This window comes from Eptatretus burgeri, chromosome 7, assembly GCF_056783735.1.
Source record: "Eptatretus burgeri isolate ZD-2024b chromosome 7, Ebu_testis_v1, whole genome shotgun sequence".
NCBI classification, from domain to species: domain Eukaryota; kingdom Metazoa; phylum Chordata; class Myxini; order Myxiniformes; family Myxinidae; genus Eptatretus; species Eptatretus burgeri.
In genome coordinates this window covers 91,360,768-91,376,268 of record NC_140967.1, presented here as the reverse complement: position 1 = coordinate 91,376,268, position 15,501 = coordinate 91,360,768, and the positions used below count along the sequence as shown (strand labels likewise).

General features: G+C 44.6%; 1 long non-coding RNA gene across 1 annotated transcript in view; it reads left to right on the top strand.

Moving 5' to 3' along the window:
• The first annotated feature begins 10,006 nt into the window (after positions 1-10,006).
• LOC147023787 (uncharacterized) overlaps positions 10,007-15,501 on the top strand; it is a 35,784-nt gene continuing 30,289 nt past the window's right edge. The window contains exon 1 of the long non-coding RNA XR_015059757.1: positions 10,007-10,340. This is a non-coding gene — a long non-coding RNA (uncharacterized LOC147023787). The remainder of the gene's footprint in view (positions 10,341-15,501) is intronic.

Genomic DNA, 15,501 nt, shown 5'->3' with positions numbered 1-15,501 from the left:
CGATCGCCCTGGGGGCGGGGCCAATTCGCCCCTCGCTCACCGATTGGACGGCAAAAAGTGGGCGTGTGTCGTTTTGGATCCGTTTTTGAAGCAGAAAATCCGTGATTTTGTACACGCTGTTCAACGTGCGCCCTACACGAGTCCAGCATCGGTGCCCATGAGTGGCGCGAGATGACGGTGATGCGATGGTGGCGAGTTGCGACGGTAAAGGTCATGGCGGTTGTGGTGAAGCGGCGTTGTGGTTGGTGGTTGTTGTTGTGGTTGTGATGGTGGCGATTGGTCCAAAATAAAGATAGTAAAAGAAAAACGGCTATCCTGAAGAGTCGCAGCACGTATAAATGACATGTATTCCCACTAGACAACGGGTTTGGGCCTAACTACACATGCACTTACCGAGATACCTCACCTAAGGGACCTGAATGGTGGTTTGCGAATCTGGTAACCACAACAATATATATATATATATATATATATATATATATATATATATATATATATATATATATATATATATATACTGTATAATAAATGTGTGTGTGTGTGTGTGTCTGTGTGTCTGTGTGTCTGTGTGTCTGTGTGTCTGTGTGTCTGTGTGTCTGTGTGTCTGTGTGTCTGTGTGTCTGTGTGTCTGTGTGTCTGTCCTCCATAATGCCAAAACCATGAAACCTAGCAGCCTGAAACTTTGCATGCATACTAATGGACCTCCAAGGATGCACAAGATTGAAAATTGGGTGTTTGGGTAATTATAACACCGCTTTTTGAAGGTAATTAACAGTCTTATTTAATTATATCCTTTATCAGGCACATCCTCAGCCACCTCGTTCTGTAGGGTCTTAAGGCGTATCCTGGGTTACCTCGCAGGGGTGTGAAGCTGCTTTGTTTATTGGCCAGCTCAACCATTCCTTGAAGAAGAACAAGCTACAACAATTTCTTCATGATAAAGTTTTTGTTTTCCACTGTCCTCACTCATATTTTCGATACCAACAAATTGCTGGATACGTTGCAATTGTTATTTAAAAAAAAAAACTAGTGTTGGCTTAGTTGTTAGGGTCCTGATTTTGAGCCCCAGTGGCCGCTAAATTAACACCAGGTGGGGTTGACTCAGCTTGTCATCCTTCCGATGTCAGTGAAATGAGTACCAGTGTACTGGTATGGAGCACAGAATCAGCAGCATAGTCGAGCCCCAACAAAAAGATCGCTACCCAGTAGCCAAGCTGCCCTACACAAGAAGAAGAATGCTTATAAATGCCCATAGGCACCAGCGTCGAGGCTCAATTTAATTTCCGCACATGCCATAACTCGAGAATCTTTTTAACAAAGGCAAATTTCAAAATTTAAGCTCCAGAATTGAAATTAGCAGCAGCTCTGACTGCGAAAAAAAAGTGTTAATTTGTCCAATTGGGACATATTTGGCATTTCGGCGTCTCGGGGAGGTGTGTTTAATATGATGGCTAGGCAATGCTCACCGCTTGCCAAGCCAACCGTTTCGTTGGAGTACTTGCTTGAGTGCTTAAGCAACTTGGCAAGCACTCTCCAAGTTGCTTGGTCATTTGTTTCAGTGAAAGTTTCCAAGCTTTCAATCGAACATCGATTAGACCTACGTTTATGCCTTTGTAGGGCCCCACAGTGCCGTACCATGCAGTGCAGTGGGTGTCTCGGGAGGTTTCCCATCCACCGAAAATGTGCAATTTTATTTTTACAGGACATCGCTTTGTTTAACATTTTTGTGTGATTTGCTTTTATAATCCACCCCTCACTTCAACATCGATACATATACAAAAAAGGTCCATCCGACCTCGTGTTCTCCATGTTTGTTCTTGCTGTGAATGCAAAGAGTATAGACCGACATTTTATGTTCTGTGCCTTGTTATATTTTTGAATTAAATTTTGCTAATTTCCCACTTGAATTCTTCTTTCAAAGAAATCTGTTTAAAGGTAAATATTTGTGTTTGTCGTTTTTATGTGTGTTGTGTGTATGTTTGAACATGTGTGTATGAATATAAACTGTATTACCACACCGGCACTTGGCATGGGTGTGTGTGTTGTTCATTGTTTTCTCCATATGCGGGTTTCAGAAGCTGGAATGGACTCCTCCCAGGTCTTGAAGTATCCACCTCCATTTCGGAAAGGGTGGTCACGATTCATGGACCAAGGTGTGAAGTTTTGTTCTTAAAGTTTTGTTCCGAGGGCTCTTTTGAGGATTGTCACCAAGCCCCAGACAGTAATTTGTTTCCAACTGTAATTTGTTTGCAGCAATATATTCCCAGGGATGGTTTTTAAGATCTCTGTGAGGTTCTTCATCATCAGTCCTGTTGCTCCAACTATCACTGGTACAATTTTGACATTCTTCAGCTTCCAGGAACTTTTCACTTCATTCTTGAGGTCTTGATATTTGGACAATTCCTTGATTTCTGCATCGTTTCGTCCAAAATCACTGGAATTAACACCTCAATTAGCAATGCCGCCCCCTCTTTTTTTTGGACCGAAGTATGATATCTGGTCGCAATGCTTTGTTTTTGATGTTCACACTTTATGGGATCATTAGGTTGTATGTGAGCGGTGCTTCCATGTTTTCAGTGATTGCTTACAGTTCATGCTTCCACTAATTTTCTGTAACTGGGATATCAAAGTTTTTGCAGATGTGCCAGTGGAGTACTTCACAATCTGTTTTGTCATTGTGTGTACAGCTGTCATAACATGAGTTTTTGATTTTTATTGTTCGGTCATTAAGCATAATATATAATTCTGTTTGCTAACCCAACCTCCACCCATCCCATTACTTTCTCCCCCACCCCCATTCATTCTATCTCTATCTTGCACTCTCGCTTTGTCCACTCCTCATCCCCCTCCCCCCTCTTAATAAAATGCAACACTCTCCTCCCACACCTCTGTCTCTCTCTGTCTCTCACCCCTTCCTCCCCACAGTGTACAGCAACGTTTGATGAGAAATCACTCTCCCTATCTCCCCCTTCTTCATCGACTCCTCGCTTCCAATCCCTCTCTTCTCCTCTCCTCTCCCTCTTTCTTTCCCTCCCCTCCCTCCCTTTCTCTCCTCTCCCTTTCCCTCCCCCTCTCTTTCTTTCCCTCCCATCCCTCAACCACTCTCTCTTTCGTTCTTTCCTTTCCTTTCCTCAACCTCTCTTCCTCTCCCTTTCCTCACTCAACCTCTCTCTCTCTCGCTCTTTCTTTTCCTCCCCTCCCTCAACCTCCCTCTATCCCTCCCCTCCCTCTCCTCTCTCTTTCCTCCCCCTCCTCTCTCTTTCCCTCCCCCTCCCTCAACCTCTCTCTCCTCTCCCTTTCCCTCAACCTCTCTCTGCTCTCCCTTTCCCTCCCCTCCCTCAAACCTCTCTCTTTCCCTCCCCTCCCTCAACCTATCTCTTTCCATCCCCTCCCTCAACCTCTCTCCCCCTCCCTTTCCCTCCCCTCCCTCAACCTCTCTCTCCTCTCCCTCTCGCTCCCCTCTCCCTCCCCCTCCCCTCTCTCTTTCCCTCCCCTTCCTCCCTTCTCCCTCTCTCTTTCCCTCTCCTCCCTCTCTCTCTTTCCCTCCCCTCCCCTCTCTCTCTCTCTCTCTCTCTCCCTTCCCTTCCTCTCTTTCTTTCCCTCCCGTCCCCCTCCCTCTCTCTCTTTCCCTCCCCCTCCCTCTCTCTTTCCCTCCCCTCCCTCAACCTCTCTCTCCTCTCCCTCTCCCTCCCTCCCCTCTCTCTTTCCCTCCCCTTCCTCCCCTCTCCCTTTCCCTCTCCTCCCCTCCCCTCTCTCTTTCCCTCCCCTCCTCCTCCCTTCCCTTTCCCTCCCCTCCCTCTCTTTCCCTCCCCTCCCTCTTTCTCCCCCACCCCTTTAATATCCCTGTCAGCAGAGTGTTGCATTTGCTAGTACACCAATAAAAGTCAGTACTAATACTGTGTGTGTTTGTGTGTCTCCTACATTACTCCAAATCATGAAACTTCATGGCCTGAAATGTTGCATGCATTCTAATGGAACTCCAAGGGAGTGCACGAGTGAAAATTGGGTGTTTGGGTTAATTTAAACACCTCTTTTGAAGATAATTAACAGCCTTACTTAATTATCCTCAGCAAGGCATCATCCTTGGTCAGCCCTCTATCAAATAGTTTGGGGGGGGGTGGGGTGGGATCTGCTGGGGTCTTAATTCGCCATTTTTTTCGGCCTATTCAAACATGCTTTGATTTGGAAACAAAATCTACTCTCACAAACTAATTAAAGTATATAATCAAAATATTATATCCGATTTTAGAATCACATCTCATGGACTGAATAAATGTCGAAATATGGAGTGAAATCTGAAAATTTAAAGAAATTAGCAATTTTTACATCTCCCGTAAATGTATATATTTAAGTAAAGCATTGAGCTGAATTTTTTCGACCATTCAGACAATTATATTTAGTGAAGAAAAGATTAAGGAAGATTCAGAAAGTGGAACTTCATTGAGCGCAATGCCATGTTCTATAACCTGCTTTTGCAGGCCATGGCGATGCAGGCCACAGGGGTCCATTTTTCGGCAATTACGGATGCAGTTTGCTTTTTTCTCTTATATTCGTCACATCGATACATCAATACAATAGACGTCACATCGATACATATCTTATATATTGTGCGATCTGCTTTTATGACAATATATCAACATACATACACGAATTGTTGTTGCAATATCTAAAGTCAGTAGTTTCTGCAAGCGTTACATCGACACAATACAATGCACGTCACATCGAGGCAATACAATGCACGTCACACCGACGCAATACAATGCACGTCACACCGACGCAATACAATGCACGTCACACCGACGCAATACAATGCACGTCACATCGAGGCAATACAATGCACGTCACATCGAGGCAATACAATGCACGTCACACTGACGCAATACAATGCACGTCACATCGAGGCAATACAATGCACGTCACACTGACGCAATACAATGCACGTCACACCGACGCAATACAATGCACGTCACACCGACGCAATACAATGCACGTCACACCGACGCAATACAATGCACGTCACAACGACGCAATACAATGCACGTCACACCGACGCAATACAATGCACGTCACACCGACGCAATACAATGCACGTCACACCGACGCAATACAATGCACGTTACATTGACACAATACAATGCACGTCACACCGACGCAATACAATGCACGTCACACCGACGCAATACAATGCACGTCACACCGACGCAATACAATGCACGTCACACCGACGCAATACAATGCACGTCACACCGACGCAATACAATGCACGTCACACCGACGCAATACAATGCACGTCACACCGACGCAATACAACGCACGTCACACCGACGCAATACAATGCACGTCACACCGACGCAATACAATACACGTCACACTGACGCAATACAATGCACGTCACAACGACACAATACAATGAACGTCACACCGACGCAATACAATGCACGTCACACCGACGCAATACAATGCACGTCACACCGACGCAATACAATGCACGTCACACCGACGCAATACAATGCACGTCACACCGACGCAATACAATGCACGTCACACCGACGCAATACAATGCACGTCACATTGACACAATACAATGCACGTCACACCGACGCAATACAATGCACGTCGCATTGACACAATACAATGCACGTCACACCGACGCAATACAATGCACGTCACATCGACACAATACAATGTACGTCACATCGAAGCAATACAACGCACGTCACACTGACGCAATACAATGCACGTCACACTGACGCAATACAATGCACGTCACATCGACACAATACAATGTACGTCACATCGAAGCAATACAACGCACGTCACACTGACGCAATACAATACACGTCACACTGACGCAATACAATGCACGTCACAACGACACAATACAATGAACGTCACACCGACGCAATACAATGCACGTCACACCGACGCAATACAATGCACGTCACACCGACGCAATACAATGCACGTCACACCGACGCAATACAATGCACGTCACATTGACACAATACAATGCACGTCACACCGACGCAATACAATGCACGTCGCATTGACACAATACAATGCACGTCACACCGAAGCAATACAATGCACGTCACATCGACACAATACAATGTACGTCACATCGAAGCAATACAACGCACGTCACACCGACGCAATACAACGCACGTCACACCGACGCAATACAACGCACGTCACACCGACGCAATACAACGCACGTCACACCGACGCAATACAACGCACGTCACACCGACGCAATACAATGTATGTCACATCGACGCAATACAATGCAAGTCACATCGATGAAATACAATGCACGTCACAATGCAATAGACGTCACATCGATACAATACAATACACGTCACAACGATACAATAAACGTCACATCGATACAATACAATGCACGTCACATCCATACAATGCACGTCACATCGATACCATGCGATGCACGTCACATCGATACAATACAAAGCACGTCACAACAATAGAATGTATGTCACATCAATACAATAGATGTCACATCAATACAATACAATGCACGTCACATCAATACAATGCACAACACATTGATACAACAGACGTCACATTGATACAATACAATGCACATCACATCGATACAATACAATGCATATCACTTCAATAGACGTCACATTGACACAATACAATGCACGTCACATCAATACAATATAATGCACGTCACATCAATACAATTCACGTCACATCGATACAATAGACGTCACATCGGTACAATAGACGTCACATCGGTACAATACAATGCACGTCACATCAATACAATGCACATCACTTCGATACAATACAATGCACATCACATCAATAAAATGCACGCCACATCGATACAATAGACGCCACATCGATACAATACAATGCACGTCACATCGATACAATGCACACCACATCGATACAATAGACGCCACATCGATACAATACAATGCACGTCACGTCGATACAATGCACGCCACATCGATACAATAGACGCCACATCGATACAATACAATGCACGTCACGTCGATACAATTGACGTCACATTGATACAATACAATGCACGTCACATCGATACAATTGACGTCACATTGATACAATACAATGCACGTCACATCAATAAAATGCACGCCACATCGATACAATAGACGCCATATCGATACAATAGACGCCACATTGATACAATACAATGCACGTCACATCGATACAATAGACGTCACATTGATACAATACAATGCACGTCACATCAATACAATGCACGTCACATCGATACAATACAATGTACGTCACATCGATAAAATACAATGTATACCACATCGATACAATACAATAGATGTCACATCGATACAATACAATAGATGTCACATCGATACAATACAATAGATGTCACATCGATACAATACAATGTACACCACATCGATACAATAGACGTCGCATCGATACAATACAATGCACATCACATCGATACAATAGACGTCACATCTATACAATACAATGCACGTCACATCGATACAATAGACGTTACATCGATACAATACAATGCACATCACATCGCTACAATAGATGCCACATCGATACAATACAATGCACGTCACATCAATACAATAGACGTCACATCGATACAATAGACGTCACATTGATACAATACAATGCACTTCACATCAACACAATACAATGTACATCATATCAATACAATACAATGTACGTCACATCGATACAATACAATGTACGCCACATCGATACAATACAATAGACTTCACATCAATACAATACAATGTACGCCACATCGATACAATACAATGCACGTCACATCAATACAATAGACGTCACATCGATACAATAGACGTCACATTGATACAATACAATGCACTTCACATCAACACAATACAATGTACATCATATCAATACAATACAATGTACACCACATCGATACAATAGACGTCGCATCGATACAATACAATGCACATCACATCGATACAATAGTCGTTACATCGATACAATACAATGCACATCACATCGCTACAATAGATGCCACATCGATACAATACAATGCACGTCACATCAATACAATAGACGCCACATCGATACAATAGACGTCACATTGATACAATACAATGCACTTCACATCAACACAATACAATGTACATCATATCAATACAATACAATGTACGTCACATCGATACAATACAATGTACGCCACATCGATACAATACAATAGACTTCACATCAATACAATACAATGTACGCCACATCGATACAATACAATACACGTCACATCGATACAATACACGTCACATCGATACAATACAATGTACACCACAACGATACAATAGACGTCACATCGTTATCATACAATAGACATCACATCGATACAATACAATGTACGCCACATCGATACAATACAATGCACGTCACATCAATACAACAGACGTCACACCGATACAATACACGACACATCGATACAATACAATGCACGTCACATCAATACAACAGACGTCACACCGATACAATACAATGCACGTCACACCGATACAATACAATGCATGTCACATCGATACAATACATGTCACATCGATACAATACACGTCACATAGATACAATGCACGTCACATGAATCAGGAGTGAGAAACTCCTCACCAGCTTTACAAGTTCAATACGTTCTGGTAATTCGTTCTCGTGAATTCACACACACACACACACACACACACACGCACGCACGCACGCACGCACGCACGCACGCACGCACACACACACACACACACACACACACACACACACACACACACACACACACACGCACGCACGCACGCACGCACACACACACACACACACACACACACACACACACACACACACACTAAACATGGATACGGCAGATTCACTCAGCAGGGAAATCCCGATCAGAGTGATTCACACAGGATAGATCGGTACGTCGGTCTTCAGAACTGGGGGAGAAAAGTAAAATGGCGGATTCAAGGTGTGAAAACGCTGGAATGACGTCTGTTTGGGAAATAAACCAGTTAGTGGAGACGTCGTCACCAAGGGGGGTGTTTACAACACCACGACGTCGACAACGGAATCCTTTTACAAACTAAAAATCGATCCACGACCATCAACTGAAAGGTCGTGGTGTGGGGAGGGGGGGTAGCGGTGTGGGGAGGGGGGGTAGAGGTGTGGGGAGGGGGGTAGAGGTGTGGGGAGGGGGGTAGAGGTGTGGGGAGGGGGGTAGAGGTGTGGGGAGGGGGGTAGAGGTGTGGGGAGGAGGGGTAGAGGTGTGGGGAGGAGGGGTAGAGGTGTGGGGAGGGGGTAGAGGTGTGGGGAGGGGGGTAGAGGTGTGGGGAGGGGGTAGAGGTGTGGGGAGGGGGGTAGAGGTGTGGGGAGGGGGTAGAGGTGTGGGGAGGGGGTAGAGGTGTGGGGAGGGGGGTAGAGGTGTGGGGAGGGGGGTAGAGGTGTGGGGAGGGGGTAGAGGTGTGGGGAGGGGGGTAGAGGTGTGGGGAGGGGGGTAGAGGTGTGGGGAGGGGGTAGAGGTGTGGGGAGGGGGTAGAGGTGTGGGGAGGGGGTAGAGGTGTGGGGAGGGGGTAGAGGTGTGGGGAGGGGGTAGAGGTGTGGGGAGGGGGGGTAGAGGTGTGGGGAGGGGGGTAGAGGTGTGGGGAGGGGGGTAGAGGTAGTCTTCATCGGATCACGGAAATAATTCCTTTTAAAACTCACCAATCCGATGGACGACAAGATGAAACCCGCGATAACGAAGAGCGCAACCCTGCATGACGTCATAATCGCTCGTCCAGCGAACAATGAGCAGTTCCACAGCGAGCCAATCAGCGAGTCTTCCACAGCGAGCCAATCAGCGAGTCTTCCACAGCGAGCCAATCAGCGAGTCTTCCACAGCGAGCCAATCAGCGAGTCTTGCACAGCGAGCCAATCAGCGAGTCTTGCACAGCGAGCCAATCAGCGAGTCTTCCACAGCGAGCCAATCAGCGAGTCTTCCACAAACGGTCTTTTTTCCTCTCAACTGGGAATCTCTTCAGTGAATGCGCCGTCCCGACACTAAAAGCCGATTTTCGTTCCTGCTTTTAAAAAAACCTTCAAAAGTCTTCAATATAGGAAAAAAATTAATCAATGTTGGATAATTTTCAACAAGAACGACAAGCAGATCATTTTTATTTATTCTTTGAATCGTTTGTTGCTATGGAAACGAGACCCTCGTGCTGTTTCACACACTTTACTGATCAAAATATTTAATATTCTTCTTCTTCTTCTTCTTCTGTTTTTAATACGCTTCTTCTTCTTCTGTAAATCAACCCACGCGTGTTCCATTTTTGTTATTGTTACCTGCGCCAGCAAAGGTAAGCGAGGTTATGTTTTCACCCCTTTCTGTCTGTTCGTCTGTCTGGGTGCAGAATATCTCAAAACCTTGTGGACGGATCCGGAAGAAATTTTGTGGACACGTTGGGTTTGTGACAAGGACGAACGGATTCGATTTTGGTGAAGATCCGGATCCGGATACCAGAATGATTTAATTTTTTTTCCTCTCCTTTCTGCTCGGTTTTATTAACCGTCGTGTCCCTCACGTCCCTCACGTCCCTCACGTCCCTCACGTCCCTCACGTCCCTCACGTCCCTCACGTCCCTCACGTCCCTCACGTCCCTTACTGTTACATCCTTGCAAGACGCTTTCCTGTGATTATCCGTTTACCTGTTTATCTTTCTCAGAATCTGTACCCAAGTGGCAAATACTTCGGTGTTAAAATCAAGTATGTTTATTCTTCAACATTTTTGAAGCTTTAATGTGGTCATGAAGCTTTGGACCTGATTGCTTGTTGATCCCCACAGACCGTGTTCTTTGCACGTTTTTCAAACTTGCTCATTAAAACGCGACATCATCTAATTAAACATCTCACGACCTTCCTTTGCCTTCTCTCCCTCCCAACCCCCCCTACTCCTCCCCCCACCCCACCCCTCCTCCCTACCCCCCACACCCCTACCCCCTAACCTCCCTAAACTCCTAACCCTCTAACACCGCCACCAACCCTTTAACCCCCGACACCCCTAACCCCCCACACCCCTACACCCCTACCCCTCCCCCACACCTCTACCCCCCCCACACCCTTACCCCCTCCCACACCACCCACACCCCTACTAGTACAGTCAAAATGTCGGATGACCTCCCACAAATTGCAACAAAAGCAAATTCAACAGATTTTGGTTCCTGGATATGTCCTCAGTGGGAGAAAAAAAAAAGTCCGAAGGGATCCTCCGGGGAGGGGGGGGGGGAAGTCCTGAAATAATGGAAATCCAATATGGCCGCCACCTGGCTTCATGGAGAATGAGAAAATTGTAAAGATTGATATTTTAAAATGTAAATATAAGTTTTTCTGCATTCTAATTGTTTCTAGTTATGGTCCGTATATTGATATACAAGAATAGTTCTTAAAAAGTGAAATGTATTGAGGGTAAAATAAAAAAATTATAGCTTTTTTGTCCAAAAATGTCTTTTTTTTGTCCTGAAAAAAAAATATTTACCTGATACTGATTTTGGCTCCTGCACCAAAAAAAAAAAAAAGAAAGGTTGACGACACAAGATGAAATCAAGTCTATGGCAGTACAATATAATTATGTAAATCATTGAAACATGACAAAATTCACAATTCCACTCGGGGCAATCGCATCTGCCTGACGAAGGTTTCGAAATGAAAATTCGCATTAAACTCAGAAACTACATCCATTATAAACTTACTATACATGTTGAGAAAAATCAAGCGTATTAAAGTTGGAACCCGACAATGTCGTCATCATCCTCATCATTGTCACATGGAGTGTTTGTGCAGCCAGAGCCCCTGCAGTTTCCACAAGCTGGAGTGCACTCCATGTTGTGCTTCTTGCATGTGCATCTCATGGTGCTACATTCAGCCTGGCAGTTGCACCTAATGACAAGTAACATCTTTTCAGGAGCTGGAGCTATTGATGTCTGAAGTGGTACAAAACCCTTGGCACACTTCTGCCAACCCCAGTCTGTCGGAAGAAGTTCATCTGCACATCCCTTCCATTCTTGGACTTGCAGATACACGTGCAGGCTGTGATACTTTGCTGCTTCTGATGTTGGTGGTAACGTCTGTGGTTGCACGTGAGAGGAGCTCCAAGCCACCTTGTCCCAGTACCGCTGATACCGGAGGGTGTCCAGGGTGTCAGTTGACTTTCCGTTGTAGATTATCACCAATGTTTTTTTTTTTCTCCTGCATCTGCCACATCACATACGGAAGCTGCATATGTATCAAAAACCTTGGCCTGCTCACGGAATGTGTTGTTTGCTTTGAAATTTTTGAGGGAAGCTCCCTTTCCAATCTCATGAAGACGAGATGTCGTGTCGCACCCAAGAACTGCATGTCGAAACAGTATGTGCTTGCATATGTCTGTATCAATCATTTTCTTTGTAGCCTTGATGTTCCAAATGTGAGGCTTCTTCGTGTTCTTCTTTGGCTCGGGACAAAAGAAGAGGTCATGGGATTCTAAGCTTGCATGGTGGCATAGGAGGACGAGGATGTCTGTGTCATCACCAACTAACACAGTGTTGGTGACAGTAGCAGACTGCACGGCCTTCAGTACAATCAGATCAGCATCCCCTGAGGCATGGTGTGTCTCACAGTTCTTCTTCTGAAGCTCTTCACTCAACATAAAAATGAATCGCTGTTTGTTCTGCCTATTGGCAATAAACTGTTCCTTCTTCATTGTGAGACGCATGTCAGCTGTAAATGTCACAGTAGTGCCAGCATTCCCTTTAGACCGTCTCTGGTGTGTCATGTCCTTCGTGTTGGTACTCTCATAACCATCAAACACGACTATGGCATCTCCGTACTTCTTTGTTACATAATCGGTGTACTAGTGGCGTATGTCTCTGAATGTAGATCCACGAGACCGTGGAATGCGTTGAACAAGTGTCCTGCCATCCAAAACATACTGTTGCCCATCATTGGGGATATCGGCTGGGACATCGGATCCAAGAAGATCCCAGATGGCATCAGCAAAGACTGGCTTGTGTGCTTCTCGGAGCTGAAGAGAGGAATCAAAGAGGGCTGGTGGACAGCTGTACAGTTCATATTTGAAGGCCGACTCCAGATCTTCTGCTGTCTGTGCAACAGTGATCAGTCTCTGGAAGAGGAATTGTGGGTCAACTTGGACTTTCTCTCCATCAATCTTGACAGATGACTTCATGCCGAGGGTGACAACTTGGTCTTTCCTCTTAAATGTGTACTCTGCAGGTGTTTTCCCATCCATAGATTTCAATATTTTGGCTCTTACAACATGTGCTGTATCGACGTTGACGGTGGGGTGTGCATGAACTCCAGTGGCAATGTTCCTCAGACGTGGATCACTACTGAACGGATTCCGTTCCTGTAAATACTGAAGAGCTGATGGTGTGTCCTTCCAGTCACGAGATTGTCTTGCCTTGGTCATGTCCTTCTTCTGCTCTCCAGTGTTGTAGTTCACACCTGTGAGCTCCTGCATTGCCTGGTTTATTTCTGCACAGGCAGGCATTGATAGCAGCCATACCAGCCGTTGTTGCTCTGTCATTCCTCGCCCTCGTGTGAGCCCCCCGCTGGTCTTCAAACTTCTCATCAGAACTTGTTCGATGATCAGGTCAGATGAAAGACCTGCCCACAGGCGATCACTTCGTCGAACCACAGGGAACCCCTCATCAAAACGTTGTTGGACATTGAGATGTTGAGTTTTGAGGTTGGACATCTGCTGCAGATACACCCTCGCAGATTTGGCATACAGGTTGTGGCCCAAGGCTGCCAGGTAAGGCAGCATTTCCTGGATGGGCCTGTAGATGTAGTGCCCAGTTCCCAGTGCGCTCTGCCCGGATGCATTTGCGTAGAATGTCTAGCATGTCCATATACTGAACCCAGAGCGCTGAAGTTCTAGAAGATATCTTTGCAGACTCGGCATGCTTCTGAAGGTGGTCTTTGATTCGTTTCAAGATGTCAGACTTGCATACTTATTCCACAGACTGGGGTTGGCAGAAGTGTGCCGAGGGTTTTGTGCCACTTCAGACATCAATAGCTCCAGCTCCTGAAAATATGTTGCGTGTCATTAGGTGCAACTGCCAGGCTGAATGTAGCACCATGAGATTTGCATGCAAGAAGCACAACATTGAGTGCACTCCAGCTTGTGGAAACTGCAGAGGCTCTGGTTGCACAAACACTCCATGTAACAATGATGAGGATGATGACGACATTGTCGAGTTCTAACTTTAATGCGTTTAAGTTTTCTCAACATGTATAGTAAGTTTATAATGGATGTAGTTTCTGAGTTTAATGCAAATTTTCATTTTCATTTCAAAACCTTCGTCAGGCAGATCATTGCCCCAAGTGGAATTGTGAATTTTGTCATGTTTCAATGATTTACATAATTATATTGTATTGCCAGAGACTTGATTTCATCTTGTGTCTTCAACGTTTCTTTTTTTTTTTTTTGTCCAGGAGCCAAAATCAGTATCAGATAAAAAAAAATTTTTCGGGACAAAAAATTGACATTTTTGGACAAAAAAGATATAATTTTTTATTTTACCCTCAATACATTTCACTTTTTTTTATAATTATTCTTGTATATCAATATACTGACCATAACTAGAAACAATTAGAATGCAGAAAAACATTTATTTACATATAGTTGGGTGATGGTAGGAAGGGGGAATCACCACCGGAAGAGGGACAAATTTTCATCCAACTTTTCTAGACCAGTTTTTTGTGTAGATTACGAATATGAAACGTGATCAGCCAGGTTCGGGGGCTTTTCTGAGATATTGCGGGTCAAATGTCAACCGGGGTCAAATTTAGCCAATTATGAGTTTTTACTATAAAACTGATTCTGAAAGCTAAAATACTCTATTTTATGGCTCCTTTATACTTTCAAGTGTCTAATCTTTATCAAAACAGAAAATCAAATCATTTTAGGGCTGACTTTAACTCAAAGTTTAAAGGTCAATAAATAACAACTCGTGAGAAAACAGATAAAATGCCTAAAACTGGTCTTTGTTGCTGAAAATTGTGATCAATGTTTCATCTAAGCTAAAATAGAGGAACGGGCACCCCTACCCATTTTCCCACCCATATGTCCTTGTGGGGTCCCCCAGGGGCACTTCCTTGCCCCCAGAACGTTTTCAAAAATATTGATTTTTTTATATTGCAAACAATTTCAAACTGGTAAAATAGCCTGAAGTCTGTGTAAAATAAATAAATAAAAAACGCTAAAACTGAAAAGAATAAATTGATGACAATGAGTAATTTCCATCTTTTGCAGCCAGTGGCGTATCTAGTATGAAAGTAATGAAGCTAAAGCTTTAGGGCCCCCAATCCCAGAGTGGCCCCTGAAGCAACTTTTTACTATCATCGGTTGTTACTATGCCGATGTTGTACAGGCTTAAAGCCAATATCTTATTCTACTTTTTCGATAATATGCCACCAATTTTCTCATCTTTCCACTCCACAGTTCTGGGCAATCTACATTG